Genomic DNA, 22,176 nt, shown 5'->3' on the forward strand with positions numbered 1-22,176 from the left:
ATCTCTGAGATCAGTACTGTTCAAATCCCGGTATCTCAGAACTGAAGCATCTGAAAGAAATTAAGAGTGTTTCTCTGAAGCTGGAAAGATAAGTGATGAATAAGAAGAACCATAAACAAAAGTTAAGTGATAAGTGCATTGATTTTGATTTAGGTTTTTGTTTAACTTAAAGACTTCTTCTATAAGAAAGTAAACTTAACTGTTGAATGTTTAAGTTGCCCTTAGTAAAGGTTTGTTTTGAAAAATGAAGAAAGCCTGGTTAGCTTTCACTCAAACAAACCATTACAGTAGAATAAATAGGTATTGTCCTACTCCTGGGGCTGGGACCAGCGTACCTCTGTCAGCTGATGGGTGGCACACGTTGGTTGTACCAAAAATTTTCCAAGTTCCAAATTTTTCTTGGCAGAACCTCTTGAAAGATGGTACAGAATGACTCAAGAAAGCTCAACTTCAGGCTGCCAGATTTATTCTGCAGGGGCTGTGCCTCGGTAGGTGGATAGGGGGCAGCTGGGGAGCTGCTTCCTCCTGGAGCCCCCAGCCCACCCACCCTTGGTCTTATCTCATAAAATATCTAAGTATCTTTCTCTCGCTCTGCACCCCTCATCCCCCAAAACCCACGCAGAGCCTAGAGAACCTAAAATTAATTTGCACACATTCGACCATGTACCACCTTTCTCTCTTTCTTACTCTCTCTCCCTCTTCCCCAAAACACCCAGTAGGAGGATTTTCTCTACATGTGTCTTCTGACTTGCTCTCCTCTTCCTTCTGACTCTAGCTAAACTTTAATGATTCTTTCTCTACGCTACAAAAATTTCTGTGAACTAAGTACTTCAAAATTGGTTGTTGATATGCTATTGGGAAAAAATCATTAATTTTTAAAATTTTCTCTCAAGTCTGTCAGTGTGGCTGTCTTGCTGGATAATCTTATCTGTGAATAATAAATTTAGCTTTCCCACATGAAAAAAAACATATTTATGTGATTCACTTTTCACGTATGAATAAAAAAAAGGACTCACAAGATGTAACAACACGTTGTATGTATAGAAAGCAAAGTAGAAGTTGGAATGAAAGTCATTCCCTTTTACTGTAACAGTAAGATAAATATTTTTCATTTAGATCCTTAACTTCCTATATTAGGTAAGTGAGAGGATCGATCAGCATACATTGATGCAAGGAAATAGTTAAGCCAATAAGAGTAATTTGAATGAACTATGGGAAACTCTTAAACAGCTGTTTAAAAACACATATATGTATATACGTGTGTGTGTGTGTGTGTGTATGTGTATATATATATATGTGTGTGTGTGTATATATATATATATCTTTGATTGCCAGTAAGTCTTAGAATGATCGAAAAGAAAAGGAGGCAAGTATTGTTAGCACGTTTTTGTATTTTGTTATCAAACTGTTTAAGTTCACTAGAAGGTCCTGGATCTGGTGATCAGCGTGGATGAATTCATAAAAGGGAAATTATTTTCTTCCTCCTGAGTTCTCACTAACTGTACAGAAGTCATTAGTATTCCTGACATTTTGATACTGGCATCGATTTTCAAATTTTGTGAACTCTCTATCTATGAGACCTTCTGGTTATTGGAATTTCCCCCCAATCTGGCCCTTTAAAGAGATGATATCCCTTAAGATAAGCTCCCTTTAACTGCCTTATCATTTCTGGTTCCAGTTGATGAATCAGAAGCATAAGAAAAAGACTTATATTTTTCTTTATTTACTCTGTAAGTATTTATTGAGCACCCATGATCAGGACATTGTTTTAAGTTTTGGAGACATACAAATGACTAAACTCAGAATTATACTCTTAAGGATCTCATAGTTTATCAGGGATGACAGAGAAAAGAATGAATGATTTCCATTCAATGATATAGGTTCTTTAGTATAAATAATTATGGGGCACAGTAGATACTAAAGGAGAGAACAGGGAAAGTGCAACACAGAGGAAGTGACACTTATGCTGTAGCTTAAAGAATAAGTAGGATCTTCCAGGCTGACAAAAAGAAAAAAATAGCACTCAGAACAGGCCACATTATGTACTAAAACAGAGAGTAGTGTAAAAGCATGACTATGAAATCGCACCATTATTTTGGTTATATTCAGCTTGATTCTAGGAAAACTAGCAATCATTATATCTTTGGTAAATCTTTTTCAATTAATCTTTAAAAATGGAAACTGGTAGCATATTTATACGTTTTTATACATGGGCCTTGTACTTTAAGGGTGAAGTTCATCCTTAAAATCACAATGAACTTCAGTTTCATCCAAACATTTTACCATTTGTTTTCTTTTCACCCTGTAAAAGCAAAGATAAACTGTAGTAAATAAAAATGAAAGTAGTGCATCAACGAGAAGAGAGGTTTCTGTAGTTAGGCCTTTGTAATGACACTCACTTTGATCTGTCAAGAAAAAGATTGGGTGCAGTGGTTCACACCTGTAATCCCAGCACTTTGGGAGGTTGAGGTAGGAGGATTACTTGCATCCAAGAGTTTGAGACTAGCCTAGACAACATAGGGAGACCTCGTCTCTACAAAAATAAAAATTTAGCAAGGCGTAGTATGTGCCCGTAGCCCCAGCTCTTCAGGAGGCTGAGGTGGGAGGACGACTTGAGTCCAGAAGGTCAAGGCTGCAGTGAGCTGTGATGGCATCACTGTATTACAGCCTGGGTGACTAAGCGAGACTCTGTCTCAAAAAAAAAGAAAAAAAAAAGAAAATAAATAAATAGTGAGAGAGAGAGAAAAAAAAAAAAGAGACCATTTCCAGGACCTGTATTCCAGTCTAAGCTAGTGTGGCTGTTCTCTTAGGTCATGGTTAGGTGGTGTAGGAGGAAGACATTTCTGCTCTGTCCTTCCCACTCATCTCCTAGCAATCAGCTAAGAAAGAGGAGCTGCCGCCTGGTGTAGCTGTCAGTCTCCAAGACACTGAGGTTTACTTTACTTCTTTCACCAGGAGTGACACTGCTTTATGATAAAAATGTCATGTTAACCTTGAAATATTCTCCTCTGTCTTTTTTATATTTTTTGTGGCTGGATTCTAGAGAATTTACAAACAAACTCAGTCAACTTGCTGTCTCCTCTTTTTTTTTTTTTTTTTTTTTTAACCCTAATAGATCTATATCAGATCCTCCCAAGATACAGCTTTGGGTGGGGCCTGGGGTGATAAGGGTATTTTTAGCCAAAGCCACAAAGCCTGTGCCAGAAATATGCTTTTATGGTAATTGGTCACTGACTCCACAGTTACTAAAGAGATGCTTCATTTTCCATTTTTTGCTATGCTTCCTTTTAGACAGCTAACCTGGGAAATTTGTGGAAATTAGGAAGAGGGAGGAATGATTGGCAGGCTTTAGGCATTTTTATATCTTTAGATATAAAAGCACAAAATACCATCAAAAGTTTGCTCTCAATTTGTAACATTTGGCATAGCCTTAGCAGGCTGGAGAGTGAACTAATGCACGGGAACTAGCATTTGGAAATTAAAAGTGCTCATTGATAAATCAGGACAGTGCTGAATCAACAGATACTGGCCCGTGCTTGGAAAACATTCATTTTGAGGCCAGGGAAAATATGTATTTGCTGAGGATTTAGGAAATAAAAACTCATGTACTATTTTGGGTATGTTACTTTATGCAATCTTTGAAGTGCATAATGAACTACTAAAAATCAGATACACAAATCCATTAACCCAGAAATTCCAATCTGAGGAATTTATTCTTCAAATGCCCTGCATAAGTACTTAAATATTTATGTACAATCATCCTGATTGCAGCCCTGTTTACAAAATTGGAATCAACCCAGATAACCATCCTTATGACCATCTTTATGATGGTCATGTAGGTTGCTTCGAATTTTGTAAACAGGGCTGCAATGAGGATCATTCATTTGATATATTCATTTATAACAAATAAATTGTGCAGATCTAGTTAACTACTTTTCTTTGAAGCATTTTCTTTACTTGTCTTCTGTAACATCCCTCTTCCTTTTTTTTTTTTTTTTTTCTTCTCTTAAGTTTATGATCATTGTAGGTTTCTTCCTGTTTTTCCTATTTTTTCATCCATTTCTAAAGATTTCTACTGGAGCTATTATTATCCTCTCACTGTGCAGATTTTCTCATGCCCCTTTTGTGTCCCACTCTCTCTGGTTTCACTTACCAGCATTTTACTAGACTCTCAGATCTATTTCTCAGTACCAAATCCTTTTCTGTGTCTTGGATCAATAAATCTAATAACCTTCAAAAATTGTACCTCCCATTTGACATGCAAAAACCAAAACTCTATCCTCTTATTCTCAAATGATCCTATGCTTTTTCAATATTTCTCTTCTCAGTAAATGTCACCAGTCGAAGACCACCAGGAGATACCTGTAGTCAAACAAAGTTGGGTTATTATTTGCTGCAGCGAGGGAGACTGTACACACAGAGCATGTGGGACATTTCAATAACAGGATGCTAGGAAGGGATTGCTAGATGAACTTGGAGAGCATTCATGGAAGTGAGGATTGGCTCCAGATTGGGTGTATTCATTTAGGGGCAATTCTGTAATTAGTTATCTTAATGCTTGTTATCTAGGAAGTGGAAGGGATGGAGCAGGGCTAGTGCTGTAGTCGGTAGAGAAGTGGCATCACTCCTAATGGCTTGAAGAAGAAAATGTTTGGTCATTTTTGAAGTTTGCATGGTGTTCTTATTTTGTTTATGCTTTGTCATAATTACAGAGGGCCTTGTTTTTGTCTTACACCAGCATGATAACAGAAGGAACTTGTCTAATGGTGATATTCCATGCAACTGTTTGTGTTTAGCAGGAGAATGGCATGAGCAGCTACCAGCCAACAGTATCAGGGCTGCTAATTTATTGCTTACAAGCACAGACTTAGTCGCCCAGGCCCCAAAATGGTATCATTCTTGAATCCTTTGTCTTTACCCAATGTATTCAGCAAATTACCAGATCTCATGATTACCCAAAATAACTAAAATCTATCAACTTATTTTTTTCTGCACTCCCACCACAATCATTTGTCACTTCTCCTACTGTATTAAAATCCTAATTGGTCTCAGTGCTCTCATTGTGCTCTTTTCTTGCTGATTTTGTTGATGTCTTTCAGAATGTCATTCCCTTTTTAACATATTATTCTTTTAAAACAGTACTTTGCAACCTTGGCTGCAAATTAGGATCACTAGTAGAGGCTTCAAAAAAAATTACGACATCCTTCTCTTTCTCTTTTTCCTAAGGGGAAAGAAAAGTACCCAGAGTTCTCATGCAACTCCTACCCCACAGACAACTTCCCCACTATCCATCTCTCTCACTGGAGTGATACATTTATTGCAACTGATGAACTCCATTGATCTATGTTTGTGTTACTCAAAGTGTGTAATTTGCATTAGGGTTCTCTTTTGGTATTGGACGTTCTATTGGTGCTATGGTATGAATGTTTGTGTCCCTTCAAAATTCATATGTTGAAACTCAATTCTCTCTGTAGTGGTATTGGGAAGCGGGACATCTGGGAGGCAGTTAGGTCATGGGGGTGGAGCTCTCATAAATGGAATTAGTGCCCTTACAAAAGAGGCCTGAAGGCATGTGTATCCTTTCCACCATGTGAGGATGCAGAAAGAAAGTGCCATCTATGAAGCCCACAGAGCCCTCACTAGACACTGAAGCTGCCCGTGCCTTCATCTTGGACTTCCCAGCCTCTAGAAATGTGAGGAACAAATGTCTGTTTTTCATAATTCATCCTGTTTATGATAGTGGTGTTACAGCAGCCCAAACAGACTAAGAAATGGGTTTGAACAAATGTATAACATGTGTCCACCTTTATAGTATCATACAGGGTATTTTCACTGCCCTAAAAATCCTCCGCTTCACCTATTCATCCCTTCCTCACCACCAGCTCCTCAGAGGTGTGGATTTTTTTTTTTTTCTACTGTCACCAGAGATTTTCCTTTTCCAGAATGTCACAGAAGTTATGTGTCATTTAACAATGGGGATACAGTCTGAGAAATGCATCTTCAGGCAATTTTGTTGTTGTGCAAACGTGGAGAGTGTAGAAGCACAAATCTAGTCGTTACAACCTGTTACACCCTTAGGCTACATGGCATAGCCTATTGCCCCTAGGCCACAAACTTGTATCGCATGTTACTGCACTGAATATCATAGGCAACTGTAACACAGTGGTAAGTATTTGCGTATCTAAACATGTCTAAGTCTACAAAAAGTACAGTAAGAATATCGTATAAAATATTTACAAATGGTACTTCTGTAGAGGGCACTTCCCAAGGATGGAGCTTGCTGGACTGGACCTTAGCTTATTGTAATTTTTTACTTTATAAAGTTTTTTTTTTAAACTTTTTTACTCTTTTGTAATAACACTTAGCTTAAAACCCAAACACATTGTACAGCCATTCAAATATATTTTATCTCTATCTTTCTATAAGCATTTTTCTATTAATTTTTTCTATTTTAAATGTTGTGTTAAAAATTAAGACATGAGCGCACACATAGGCCTAGGACTACACAGGATCAGAACCATCAACATCTCTGTCTTCCACCTCCACATCTTATCACACTGGAGGGTCTTCAGCAATAATAACAGAGATGGAAGTATTATTTCCTATGATAAAAATGTCTTCCTATGTAATATTTTCTGAAGGACTTGCTTGAAGCTGTTTTACAGTTAACTTTTTAAAAATATATAAGTAGAATTAGTACACTCTAAAATAACAATAAAATATTTAGTATAGTAAAAACATAAACCAGTGACATAGTTATTAATATTATCATCACCAAGTATGATGTGCTCGATACAATTGCATGAGCTATACTTTTATGACTGGCAACACAGTCATAGGTTTGTTTACACCAGCATCACCACAAACACTTGAGTAATGTGTTGCTCTGTGATGTTGCAAAACTTACAATGGCACTTAGGTGATAGGAATTTTTCAGCTCCATTATAATCTTATGGGACCACCATTGTATATGCTGTCTGTTGTTTACTGAAACTTCAGTATGAAGTGCATGACTATAGTTGGAATGGTACAGTATGTAGCCTTTTCAGCTTGACTTCTTTCACTAAGTAATATGAATTTAAGGTTCTACCTTGTCATTTAATGGCTTGGCATCTCATTTATTTTTAGCAATGAATAATATTCTATCATCTGCAGGAACCACAGTTCATTTATCTATTCCCCTCTGAAGGACATCTTGGTTGCTTCCAAGTTTTGGCAATGATAATTAAAGTTCCTATAAAGATTTTTGCCTGGATATTTTTGTGCACATTTTTGTGTGGATGTAAGTTTTAAACTCTTTTGGCCTGTAGCAGTTTGTCCACCCTGACCTAGTAGTAGACTTTTGCCATATTCATGGTTCCCTTTTCTCTCTCACAATAACCGTCTTCTCCCATTGACATTTCTCATTTCACACCCCCTGCATTTGCACTCTGTCACCAAGTCATCATGAATCTGTCACCTAAATATCTCTCCTGACTACTACTCCAATTCCCACTACCATTATTTCCATAACCCTCTACTCTTGTCAAGAATCGCTTCTTTGGCTCCACACTGGGTGAATACGGACTCATCCTGTTAAGACTGTGTGGTGTGCTCTTCTCCTCTGGGAGACCTTTCCCCCTCTGCAGCGTTCAGCCTTTCCTGCTGTGCTCTGCTCTGCTTCTCTGCACCTCCTTGGCTGTCCTGTTTCTATTCATGGGTGCCTCATGCTTTTCCTCCCCAGACTGTGAGCTCCTTGAGCTTTGCTTTACTCATTTTTGTGTCTTCACTGTAGTGCCTGACTCACAAAAGAAGTGTGGTAAACGTCTTTTAAGAAGAATGGAAGAATACAAAGAGCATCTTTTTTATTTCTTCATGTGTTACACTTTTTCAATCATTACAATGAAAGAATAAAGGGTAGAATTGTGACAGAATGAATGCCAAGCAAATTAATTGTCTGAAAAAACTGTGTTGAATTTCATTTCAATGACAACAGCCATGGTCTCTCATTCCAAGTTTATTTCTACGCTTGGATCTGCATCTAACACAAAGGGTAGGCTACGTGCTTCTCAAATGTAATATGGTATTATCACCTATTATCAAGCATGTGGAAGGCGGGGAGAAAAAATAAGAATAATAATTTACATTTTGCTAGATATAAAAAAAATATATTCCAAATGAGACTCAATAGAGTCCTGTCTTCTGAGTTTTAAGAACACACTTACACATCAGTCATTTGGGTATTTATTGAACAAATACTATTAAACATTTATTATGTGCTCAAAACTGCTTGAAGGATTTAGCACTGCAGCAGGCTGGGCAAGCTTCTTTCTTTCTGTAATTTACCTGCTTCACAGAATTCAAAATATCAGCCTAGTTTTGCCTTGTAATTTGCAGGAGCCATCAAAGACAAATGAATATGCCTGAAGGGTGCTCCAAATATCAAAACAAACTCATAGCTCGCCCGTCTTATCTCTCTTTCCTATGGCACTGTCATCCTTGTGGCATAAAGAGTCTTTAAAAAGTAGGAGCAATGGACAGTAAAAAAAAGGAAAGAGATTTCGGAGAGACATTTTACTTAGAAGCTTATGCTTTTATCATTGGAAAATTAACTACATAGCGGCTCTCTCCTCAACACCTCCCATTATGGGAAAAGGATAGTAAAAATAACCTATGGCTGCTCATTTAAAAAAAAAAATAGGGACTGGGTTTGCTGACTTGTGCCTGTAAACCAGCACAACATGGGAAAATCACTGGAAGTGAGGAGTTCAAGATCAGCCAGGGCACACAGTGAGACCCCATCTACAAAAAAAAAAGAAAAAAAATTTTTTTTATTTTTTTGAGACGTAGTCTCAGTCTGTCACCCAGGCTGGAGTGCAGTGGCGCAATCCCTACTCACTGCAACCTCCACCTCCCAAGTTCAAGGAATTCTCCTGCCTCAGCCTTTTTCAAAATTAGGCAGGCGTGGTGGCAGCCACCTGTAGTCCCAGCTACTTGAGAGGCTGAGGTGGGAGGATTGGTTGAGCCCAGGAGGTCAAGGCTGCAGTGAGCTATGCTCATGCCATTGCACTCCACTCTGGGCGGCAGAAGGAGACACTGAATTAAAGAAAAAAATCATGGAGTATAACGATGCCTTAGAATTAATTAGGATAAAAACAAAATGCATTTCTGTATGTTTTGGCTATTTTGCCTTAATGAACTTGCTAATTTTTTTTTTTTTTTTGAGACGGAATCTCACTCTGTCGCCCAGGCTGGAGTGCAGTGGCCGGATCTCAGCTCACTGCAAGCTCCACCTCCCGGGTTTAGGCCATTCTCCTGTCTCAGCCTCCAGAGTAGCTGGGACTACAGGCGCCTGCCACCTCGCCTGGCTAGTTTTTTTGTATTTTTTAGTAGAGACGGGGTTTCACCGTGTTAGCCAGGATGGTCTCGATCTCCTGACCTCGTGATCCACCCATCTTGGCCTCCCAAAGTGCTGGAATTACAGGCTTGAGCCACCGCGCCCGGCCGCTAATTTTTTTTTATCATTCACCTTCTGGGCTGGTTTAGAAAATCAAGAAACCCAAGATAAGTAGGCCTTGGGACTAAACTCATATATTCCTTTCCTACAAAGAAACTGCTACAGTCACAGGTGAGATTACCTAGGAAAGCTAACTGTGAGGCAGTGACGGGTGCTTCCAGAAGGAAGTGCTCTCAGGATCAGAATGGATCTTGAGGAAAGAAAGCAGGATTGGACTTAGGGAACCACAGCAGATGCATTAGCCAATCCTACAGGGAGTTCTAGGGATAAAATAATTTTTTAAAGTGACCCTGAATTCCATCAGGTGGGCTGGGTCTTTCTATTTCTTCCCCTGTACTCTTTGACCAATCATGGGCTGATGGCTGCCCTGAGAAGGGAGTTTAACCTTGGGTAGTCATCTGGTACGGAGATCCTGTGACCTGACAGCTGTCAACAATCTAGAAGCTGGGGGAAGAGTGCTGCAATCTTGAAAGAGGGAGGTATGGATGGGGAAAGTCTGTGTTCACTGCAGCAGCTGAAGGAGGAAATGACCGAGGACACCCAGTGTACTGGGACTCATGCGACCTTGAAATTTTGTAGATAACATCATAGACATCAGGTTTAAAAATGAGGAACCTGAAGATTTCTGATGCTAGACAATTTAATACACCGGTGGATTTTGTGTTTGCGCATGTGTATCTGCACAACTGTCATGCCATGCAGCCTTTCCCCAGCTAGCTGATTTGTTTATTCATTCATTCATTCATCCTCACACAATTCTGTGATCATCTCTGAGAACAGATTTTGGGAAAGTCCTTCTGAGTTGGCATTTTTAGATCATTTTAAGTGCTATTTAAAAGATTTCAGATTATATATAGTTAATCTCTTGCTAAAAGGCGGATGGAAGTGTTTACTACATAAAAGGATAGAACCTCAGGTTTGAAGGAGACTTTCAAGCTACTGAGTCTTTAAGGCTAAAGTGGAAAGCAGATTTTTTTTTTTTTTTTTTTTGGATTTGTGAAAACAGAGGAAATTCTGTCCTCTGAATATACAAGGGCTGTGCCTCCTTTTCCTGTTTTGTACTCTGGCAGAAAGAGAGACTGAGCCTGTGAGGAATGCTTCAGCAATGAACAGAGCAGTGTGGGGACGAGCAGCCCTGCCCGTGACCACGCTCCTGGGTGAGAACTGATAGAGGCAAAAATAGGATCTTCACATTAGGCTTTTTTGAAGCTCTGAAAACACACACACAGGCACACACACACACAAACTCAGGCACACATACAGTTTTTGATCACGAGCTGCAAATTAACAGCACTCTAATCAACATCAATGTAACCTACATTGATTAAGACTCAAGAGTGCATCCCTGTTAACAACTCAGGAGAGCAGCAATTTTACTGAGTGCCTTTCTTGGTGTACTTTTCAAATGTGAGCTGCGTTATTAAGAAGCTGGTAGAAAAGGTTGTAGTGTCTCAGAGTATTAATCTGTTCTTGCCCCGTATTTTGTTCTTCAGTTTTCGGATTGTTCACTCAATTCCCTCCTGTTCGTTATCAGCAATCCACCCACTCATCCTGAATTGATGAATGGTTTGTGTGGTTAGGGGCATCTGTTTTTAGGGTGCCTTTGTTTCCGTTCTCATTTCATATCATCTCTCTAGTGGGAAATGATACTATATAGTTTGGTGGATTTTTATTTATTGTTGTTGTGATTTTATTGACTAAAATCCACGCCAAGAGTTCCCATTTTACAGTTTTTCCTAGTTCGTGTCCTCATGCAGAGAAATTGTTTTTTAAGTTACGGTTGAATCCAGAGGCACATTCAGCCACATGCAAGCTCTGGCTGGAACTGTCTCTCCCTAGGAACAATCAGACCCTGACATGGAGCCTGCACCCTCCCCCCAGCTCTGCCGCTGCCCTCATGATAAGTCCCCATGCAGAGACATTTGTGTCCTTTCCTGTCAGCAGACAATCCTAATCTATTAGTCTCTAATAATGTTGCAACCGAAAAGCAAGAGGGCAAGATGGTTGATCCTGTTTCTAGGAGGAGACTCCTCAGCCCTCTCATGACAATCCTGCATGCCACGGGGTGTAGTGAGAAGCTGCTTTAGCCTCACCATAGAATGTACTGTTTTGTCTTTTTCATAGGCTGATAGAGTCTTATCCTTTAAACATTTATATGAAGAAGGAGAGTTTTTCAAGTGAGTGCTCTAAGGTGACTTGCTTTCATCCACCCACAGGAAGAAGCAGTTATAACTCTTGGAGGAAAAAAAAAGTTCTCATCAGTTACCTTGAAACAGATTTTTGCTATTTAAACTAGTTATTTTTAATAAACTTTAGTTTTTTTGTCACCTCACCTATATCACCAAACCTAATGATGAAAAGCATAGCCTTGAAAACCTTTAAGTATTAACGTGGTGAAAGATATCACTACACTTTAAACATTGTTACATTTTTCAAAAAGGCATTATTTAAATATATAATTATATATTGGTTTGTATCGGTGTATACCAAATTACTATAAACTTGGTGGCATAAAACACCCAATTATTAGTTCATGATTCTGTAGGTCAAGTTCTGCATGAGCTCTCCTGGTTCTCTGCTTATAGTTTCACAGCTCCCAAATCAAAGGGCATCTGGACTGGTCTAATGTCTAGAGGCTCTGGGGAACAATCTCCTTTCAAGCTCATTCACATTGTTGGCAGAATTCATTTGTAAGGCTGAGGTCCCTGTGGTCTTCCTAGCTGCTGGTTGGGGGCTGCTGTCAGCTCCTCCAGGCAGTTTTCAGGTTGTATTCATGCGGTCCTTGTCTCCGTATTCAAACAAGCAAGCGTGTAAGTCCTTGTCATACTTGGAATCTCTCTGACTACCTCTTCTGCCTCAATGCTAGAACACTCTATAGTTTTAAAGGGCTCATTTGACCAGGTGAGGCCCACCTGACTAACTTTCCTTTTGTCATGTAATGAAGCAATCATGGGAGTGATGCCTATTCATAGGTTGCACCCACACTTGAAGGAGAATTGATCATACAAGGACAAATGTCACTGGACATCATTTTAGAATTCTGCCTACCACAATGTATAAATGTTTAAAATGCGGTTTACTGATACTTCTCCAAATTCTTGGTCTTGGAATTCTAATTGTTTTAATTACATTTTTTTTCCTTTAAGTAAATACTTACATTAACTCCTCTTCGCTGACAAACTTTCTGGAGCCAAGCAGAAATCTCAATATATCCTCCATCTGCTTGATTTTGATATCTTCTCCTGTGTTGTAAAGCCAGTATAGACGTAGAAGAAATCTGAGTGTCAGGATTGATTGATTGATTTTTTAAGTTCCAGAAATATAACTAATAGGAGGGCCTTGGTGACATGATACTAATTTTTTATTTTATTATTTTTATTTTTTTAGCTGGAGTCTTGCTCTGTCACCCAGGCTGGAGTGCAGCAGTGGTATCTTGGCTCACTGCAACCTCCACCTCCCAGGTTCAAGTGATTCTCCTGCCTCAGCCTCCTGAATAGCTTGGATTACAAGGGCATGCCACCATGCCAGGCTAATATTTGTATTTTTAGTAGAGACGAAGTTCCACCATGTTGGTCAGGCTGGTCTCAAACTCCTGACCTCATGATCTGCCCCCCTTGGCCTCTCAAAGTGCTGGGATTACAGGTGTGAGCCACCAGACCTGACCACATGGTACTAATCTTATTTGTTTTGTTTTCTTTTTGAGACAGGGCCTACGTCTGTCACCCAGGCTGGCGTGCAGTGGTGCAATCACAGCTCACTGTAGCCTGGGTCTCCTCGGATCAGGTGATTCTCCCACCTCAGCCCCCTGAGTATCTGGGACTACAGGTGGATGCCACCACTCCAGCTAGTTTTTATAATTTTAGTAGGATGGGTTTTCTCCATGTTGCCCAGGCTGATCTCAAACTTCTGAGCTCAAGAAATCCACCCACCTTGGCCTCCCAAAGTGCTGGAATTACAAACGTGAGTCACTGCTCCTGGCCTATAGTACTAAACTTAAACTGAAGGTCTGTATTTTTTTTTAATTTCCTCTGCTTCTTGGGAATATGGTGGGAAAGTCATCAAATTTCTTCCATTTTGTTTCCCACCATGGGATAACTACTTGACTTAACAATATTTACCTAATAGTCTACTTTTTCTTTATGGACCTACAATTCCTGCTCTGTCATACACTAAATTTCTATATATTTATGAATCTGTTTGCAGGATCTTCATTCTCTTTCATTCATCTATTTATTTACATGGCATCAATACTACCCAACCTGAATTTTTGGAGGTTTATAAGAAATATTGATATCTGAAAAGGTTACTTCATCCCACTGGACTTGTTTTTATTCATCTGGAGTGTTTAAGCTATGTTTGGCCATTTGCACTTTCACATAAGTTTTAGAATCAATTTGCAAGTTCCACAAAAATATTTTGCAATTGCATTGATTCTCTATATTAACCAAGGAGAACTGAAACCTTTTTGATATTGAGTCTTCTTAGTTACGAACATAATGTATTATACACCAAAAGTTATCTGAGACAGATCTCAATCAATTTAGAACGTTTATTTTGCCAATGTTAAGGATGTGCCTGTGACATAGTCTCAGGAGATCCTGATGACATGTGTCCAAGGTGGTCAGGGTACAGCTTGCTTTTATACATTTTAAGGAGACATGAGACATCAGTTCGGTCTGGTAAGGTGGGACAACTTGAGGTGGGGGCTTCTAGGTCATAAGCAGATAAGAGACAAAAGATTGCATTCTTTTGAGCCCTTGATCAACCTTCTATTGAATACACAATTTACTTCTGTCTGTCCTTCGTCCACAGGAATTTCTTTGTGGGCAAATCGTGAAGGAGGTATGTAGCTTTTTATCTCTGTAGCTATCTTATTTAGGAATAAAACAGGAGGCAGTTTTGCCTGACATAGTTCCCAGCTCAACTTTTCCCTTGGCTTTGTGATTTGCGGGGAAGGGAAAGAAGGGTCCCATGATTTATTTTCCTTTCACAGTATTTCCAAATGTAATGTGATTTTCTTTCATGTCATTGAATTCTTTAAATATAATTTTATTCATAATGGTGTTGTATATTATTTAAAATTATACTATCTTATTTTTTGTTATATAAATAGTATGCTTATTAAAATTTTTTTTCTAATTATTCATGGCTATGTAGAAAAGGTAAAATGCTATATGCTGATTTTGTATTCTGCAAATTTTCTAATTATCTTATTAATTTTTATATTCCGGTGGTAGATTCCTTTGAATTTTTATGTATACAATAATAAAATCATTATAGTTTCAATTTTATTTCTTTCTTTCCTATTCTTATAGCCTATCATCCATCTATCTATCTATCTATCTATCTATCTATCTATCTATCTATCTATCATCTGTCATTGTATTGTTTAGGAACTCCAATGCCAGGTCCAATAGATGTGGTAATAACAGGTATGTTAGTAAGCTAGGGCTGCCATAACAAAATACTACAGACTGGGTGATCTAAACAACAGAAATTGATTTTCTCACAATTCTAGAAACCAGAAGTTTGAGATCAAGGTGTACAGGGTTGGTGCCTATGAAATTGTGAAATATATATTTGGTCTTCATCCCCCATTTCTCAACATACAGCTCCAAAAACCCTTGGAATCTCCAGAGTGATAATGCTAATCAGAGGACAGGTGGCTGGGGACCCCTGAACAGTGAGGATAGGGAAGGTTGCCAGAAAGCACAAGGCAGGATTAGAGAGCTGGAACTTTTAGCTTCATGCTCCAACCTCTGGGAAGAAGAGATAGGCTGAAGGTTAAGTTGATCACCAGTGGTCAATGATGTAATCATTGCCTATATAATGAAGCCTTCATAGAAACTCAAAAGGACAGGGTTCTGAGAGCTTCCTGACTGCTGAACACATGGAGGTTCCTGAAGGGTTGTGCAGTCAGAAAAGGCACAGAAACTCCACATCCCTTCTTTGAAAACTTGCCCTATACAAATCTTCCATCTGGCTATTTATCTACATCCTTTGTAATATCTTTTATAATAATTGGATAAACACTGTGAACTGCTTTAGCAAATGAATCAAACCTGTGGAAAGGGTTGTGGGGACCCTAAATAGAAAGTTGGTAAAAATTTCCAGAGGCCTGAACTTGTGACTGGTTTGGGGACTGTCTTGTGGTCTGAGTCCTTAACCTGTGGGATTTGATGCTCTCTCCAGTCTCCAGGTAGATAGAATATAGGACAATCAGCTGGCGTATAGTGCAGAAATGGTTGCTGGTGGGAGAAATACTCACACATTTTGATGACCAGAGATGAAGTGTATTGAGTAGTTGTGTGAGAGTAAAGAGTAGAGAATAGGAAAAAAGTATTTTTTTTTTCATATATCCCTAATAGTATCTTCGAGGGCTTTTCCCCTTGACTTGTAGAGGGCTGTCTTCTGCTGTCTTCACGCAGTTCTCCCTGTGAGTGTGTCTGTCTCCTAACCTCCTCTTCTTATAAAGACACTGATCATATAAGATGGGGGCTTATCCCAATAACCTCATGCATTAGTTTGTTTTCACACGGCTGTAAAGAACTGCCCAAGACTGGACAATTTATAAAGGAAAGAGGTTTAGTTCCACATGACTGGGGAGGCCTCACGAAACTCACAATCACGGCGGAAGGTGAAGGGGAAGCAAGGCACCTTCTTCACAAGGCAACAGGAAGGGGAGTGAATGCAGGAGGAACTAACAAACACCTATAAAGCCATCAGCTCTCATGAGAACCCACTCACTGTCACGAGAACAGCATGGGGAAAACTGCCCCCCATGATACAATCACCTCCACCGGGTCTCTCCCTCAACATGTGGGGGTTATGGGGATTATAATGCAATATGAGATTCGGGTAGGGTCACAAAACCTAACCATATCACCTCATTTTAACTTAATTACCACTTTAAAGACCCTATCTTTACATACTTTCTGAGGCATGGGGTTTAGAACTTCAACATGAATTTTATGAGAACACAACTCAGCCCGTAACAGCAAATATTCTTGTCTTCTTTCTGATTTTTAAAACAACTGTTTTAACATTTCCCAGTTATATAGAGGATGTCGATTTTAGTTAAATGGTGTTGGGGTGCAGAAGATGTTGGCAGGCTGAGAATTTTGAAAATTGAGAGACCTCAGAAATAAGCTTCAGAACCAGCTGGGTGCCGTGGCTCATGCCTGTATTCCCAATACTTCGGGAGGCCAAGGCAGGCGGATCATCTGGGGTCAGGAGATCAAGACCAGTCTGGCCAACATGGTGAAACCCTGTCTCTACTAAAAACACAAAAATTAGCCTGGCATGGTGGTGCATGCCTGTAATCCTGGCTACCCAAGAGGCTGTGGCAGGAGAATCACTTGAACCTGAGAGACAAGGTTGCAGTGAGCAGAGATTGTGCCACTGCACTCCAGCCTGGGTGACAGAGAGAGACCCTGTCTCAAAAAAAAAAAAAAAAAAAAAGAATAAAAAAGGAAAGAAAAGAAGAGAAAACAAAAAACAGAAATAAGCCTCAGAACCAAGTTATCTCTCTAATCTTCCTCTGCTTCCCTGTCTCTGATCTTCCTCACCGCACCGAGAGGGACTCTCTCTAGAATTTTTTTCTCTAAGAATGCTTCTTTCCAAAAGAAATACAATTATTTTAAGGTATCCTCCCTAGCAATCTCATCAAATAACCCGAGTAATCAACCACTGGAGAAGAGAAGAGATTGTGAGTCATCAGACTGATTTTTCATCTGTTCTTCTGAAGGCACTCTGAGAGATTACCTGGCAGACTTCATCTGCATAATAAGACAATCTTTGTTCCCGTGCAGCTCTGCCTGTCTCCTTCTCATAACTTGTCTCATCTAGCTTCCAAATACAATCATTTACAAAATAATATCTGCCTCCCAGGGATTCATATATCTCCTGTGAAGAGAGTATTTAAGTCTTGACCATCTGGCCCCTCTTTGAGTCTCATTCTTTGTGTATGGCTTCTGTGTTTATGCACATTAAATAAACTTTGTGTATCCTTTTCACTTATTAACCTGACCTTTGTCAGCTCCTTTTCAGTGAACCTTTAGAAGGTGGAGGAGAAGCTTTCCTTTGGCCCCTGGATTAGACGTTATCAGTTTTCAAAGAAGTGACTTTATTAACCTTGTGTCTCTATAAAGAAGTTATTCTTTATCTCTAATAATTCATTGTACCTTAAATTCTATTGTTTTAAATTAATATAGCTATGCTGACTTAATTTTTATTAGAATTGCCAGATATTTATATTTTCCATTATTTTATTTCCAATATTTCTATCTTTAAGTTTTAGATGTGTCTACTGCAGCAGTTCTCAAACCTAAGGGTATATCAGGTTCACCTGGAGAGTTTTTTAAAGCACATATTTTTGGGTTCCTCTCCCAGAGCTTCTGATTGAGTAGGTCTGGAGTGGGGCCCAAGAATTTGAATTTCTAACACATTCCATGTGATACAGAGGCTGCTGGTCTAGACGCTACACTTTTATAACCACTGGCCTATTTAAAAAAAAAAAAATCTAGTCACCAATTTTTGTCTTCTTCTAAAAATACTTTTTAAACACTTAAATATATTAAACACATAGAAACATGTATAACTCATGTACATATAGTTTAGTAAATTATCCCAAGTTGGAAACACCTATATATACACTACATAAATCAAAATGTAGATGTAGAGAATTTCCAGCACACCATTAGCCTTGTTAGAGCCTCTTCTAATTTCGGTCTCTATCCTTTGTCCCAAAGGTAACCACTGTCCTTAATTCTGACACTATTAGTTTTTCAACTCTATTGTAATGGAATCATGTGGTATGTAATCTTTGATGTCTGCCTCTTCTTTTGCTCAAGATTTATGTTTTGAGTATCATTCATTTTGTTGCAAATAGCAAGTATTTCCTTAATTTTTCTTTCTGTACTATATTTCATTATATATATGACCATTACTCTTACAAATAATAGTACTATGAACATTATTATGCACAATTTTTCTTGCACATGTGAAGGCATTTCTTTTGGTCATGGGGTATGTATACATTGAAATGTAGTAGATAATGTAAAAATTTCCAAAGACTTTATACCAGTTTATATAATCTTTACTGTAATCACCCAATTGTTTCTTCCTGCCCATCACACAAAGAAAATAAAATCACTGAGACTGCAGCATTATAGGAGAGAATTTAATTGACATGAGGCTGGCTATGCAGGAGAATTAGAAGTATGATTGAAATCAGTCTCCTGGAAGGCTCAGAGGTTAAGGTTTTTATGGACAATCTGGTGGGCAGGAGGCTAGTGAATGGGTGCTGCTGATTGGTTAAGGATGAAATCATAGAGCTGTGGAAAACAGTCCTCCTGTGCTGAGTGGGCCTACAGGACTGGTTGAGTCAGGAGTCATGAGTCTGGGCGGGGTCAATTGGTGGCCAAAAAGTCTGAAAAAAAATCAAAACACCAATCTTAAGTTCTACAATAGTGATGTTATCTATAGGAGAAAATGGGGAAGTCACAGACCTTTTTATTTATTTATTTATTTAGAGATAAAATCTTATTCTGTTGCCCATGCTGGAGTGCAGTGGTGCAATCTCAGCTCACAGCAACCTCTGTCTCCCAGGTTCAAGTGATTCTCCTGCCTCAGCCTCCCAAGTAGCTGGGATTAAAGGTGTATGCCACTGCACCTGGCTAATTGTTTTGCATTTTTCGTAGAGACAGGGTTTCACCATATTGGCCAGGCTGGTCTTGAACTCCTGACCTCAAGTGGTCTGCCCGCCCCTGCCTCCCAAAGTGCTAGGATTATAGGTGTAAGCCACCACACCTGGTTGGAAGTCACAAATCTTGTGACTTCTGGCCATATGACCTCTGAGCAGTAAGGGATAGTAGAAATTATGCCTACATATTATCAGAATTCATGCCCCATCTCCTAATCCCAACCTTGTGGCCTTTCGTTAGTTTTATAAAGGCAATTTAGTTTGGGGAAGGGCTATTATCGTCCTAGCTTTAATGTTAAACTATAAACTAAATTCCTCCCCAAATTAGCTTGGCCTATGCCCAGGAATGACCAAGGATATCTTGGAGGTCAGAAGCAAGATGGAGTCAACTATGTCAGATTTCTCTTACTGCCATACTTTTGCAAGGGTGTTTTTTTGTTTGTTTTTGTTTTTGTTTTTTTGAGATGGAGTTTTTCTCTTGTTGCCCAGGTCAGAGTGCAATGGCGCAGTCTTGGCTCATTGTAACCTCTGCCTCCTGGGTTCAAGTGATTCTCATGCCTCAGCCTCACAAGTAGCTGGGATTACAGGCATCCACCACCATGCCCGGCTAATTTTTGTATTTGTAGTAGAGGTGGGGTTTAACCATATTGACCAGGCTGGTCTCGAACTGCTGACCTCAGGTGATCTGCCTGTCTCAGCCTCCCAAAATTCTGGGATTACAGGCATGAACCATCGTGCCTGGCTGTAAAGGTGGTTTTATGATCATATATAAAATTACCACTGTGTCTATATTCTTGCCAACATTTGTGTATTTTTAAAAATTAACTATTCTGGTCAATATGTAGTGGCATCTCATTGAAATTGTATTTCTTTTGATTACTTATGAGTTTGCATTCTGTTAAATATACTTATTGGCTATCTAAAGAACCTGTTTGGGTTGGTGGCTATCCACGTCTCTTGTCAAACTAAAAAAGAGTACATTGGCAATCTTTTAAAACATTTCGATAGTTCTTAATATATTCTGGATATGATCCCCTTGTTGGTTTCAAGTTATGGGGGAGAAAACAATTTCTTTTCTTTTCTAGGTTCTTAGTTGAGACACTCTCCTGAAAACAAATGTCATATTAATGAAAGAAAAACAGAAGTTAATTAACACATGGTGTGCCCATCAGGTAGGAAAGGCCTCAGTTCAAAAGTATTTCTCTTTTAAGGCAATGGCTTAGAGACCTTGCTTAAATAGTCTTTTAATAAAGAGCAATACATTCTATGTAGTGACAAGACAAAGAAGAGAGCAGTTCAAGTCTTTGAAAAAGTAGGACTATGTGGGAAAGTTGTAAAATCTGTCCCCAGATTACTCTGGTGCCTTTGATGCCTTCTCTGGGCTGATAAACAAGTGCGGTTTCCAGTATGAAAGGATTTATGTTTCGCCATTAGGAAAATAGAGGCTGAGGCGGAGTGTTTGCCTGTGCTTTTAATGTCTTTAAATTAACAATCCTCAATATTTTGGGGAAATATTTTGGTTTGCTTCAATGTGTTACAGATGTCTTTCCTACTCAGTGACTTGCATTTTTATTTGCTTAATGGTGCCATTTATGAACAGAAAATACTAGTTTTACTATAGTCTAGTTTGTTGATTTTTTATTTATGGTTAATTATTTTTAAGACAGTGTTTAGTTATCTCCTTAAAGCCCGCTTATTTTACTTTCCTCAATGCATAGTCACCCTGGAAAACGGTGACAGATTCTTTTAATGAAGGCTAGGAAGCAGATGTACGGTATTAGTTTTCAGCTGGCAAAGAGGGTCTTTCCTCAAAGGAGACTGTTTGGATGGCTCTGGGTCTGTCACTGATGAATGTACTGGATTTTGCTTGTGGGGCTGCAAGTCCCTATTGTGGTAATTCAAATCAGACTCGGATTTACCAGATCTAGAGCTTTTCTTCTATGCAAGTCAAGCAACGCTTCAATAAACAGCCATTTATTTCTGTTTTAGAGACACTACAACCTATTAGCTAATGTCAAAGATTCCTCTAGACCAATCAATTCTGAGTACTGCTTTGTCTCTGTTGTTCATGATAGTAAAAATACCCACTTTATCTCTGCTGATTAGGTGTCTGCACTTGGCTGCTGTCACTATGGGATCCTGTCATCAGTGAGTTTAGAGAGCCTACCTTGGGGCAGCAGTCAGCACTGTCATTTCTGGCCTACTGAGAATGGCCAGCACAGCTATTTAAAAATGCTGGTGCTCTCCTCACAAATGTATTTCTCACAGTCTTGGTGAAGGTTGTGTCTTCTTAATCTTCTCAGGAGAATGAGTGAACTAATTACACGCTATAAATCTACTCCAGCATTCCAATCTTCTTGAGTCTTTAAAACCTTCCCCATTTGTTCTAAGAATTGTTGGTCTCAGGATCCCTTGATAGTCTTAAAAATTATTGAAGAATTCAAGGACTGTGGGATATTGATATTTATCAAAAGAGAAATTAAAATTGTCAAAATTTAAAAATGTTTATCACTAATTAATCTTGAATAACATTAAACTCATTACATATTGATATAAATACCTGTTTTTAATAAAAATAACTGAATTTTCAAAATCAATACTGAAAAAAGTCATGTTGTTTTATATTTTTAAAAATCTCTTTAACATGTGGCATAATAGAAGGTAATTAGATTCTCCTATCATCTTGTGCAATCTTTTGAGGTAAGTTATTTTTGGCTGGAGTATATGAAGAAATTGATCCACATAGATATTTACTTGGAAAAAGTGAGAAGATATTGAAATAGCTTTCTCAGATAATTGTGAATACTCTACAATTGGTACTGCACAAGATGGAGGCATGGTAATTTCTTTCTTTTCTTTTTTTTTTGAGACATGGTCTCATTCTGTTGCCCAGACTGGAGTGCAGTGCCACTATCTTGGCTCACTGCAAACTCTGCCTTCTAGGCTCAAGCAGTCCTGCCACCTCAGCCTCCCTAGT

The sequence above is a fragment of the Macaca nemestrina genome, chromosome 3 (assembly GCF_043159975.1).
Source record: "Macaca nemestrina isolate mMacNem1 chromosome 3, mMacNem.hap1, whole genome shotgun sequence".
In the NCBI taxonomy this organism is placed as follows: Eukaryota; Metazoa; Chordata; class Mammalia; order Primates; family Cercopithecidae; genus Macaca; species Macaca nemestrina.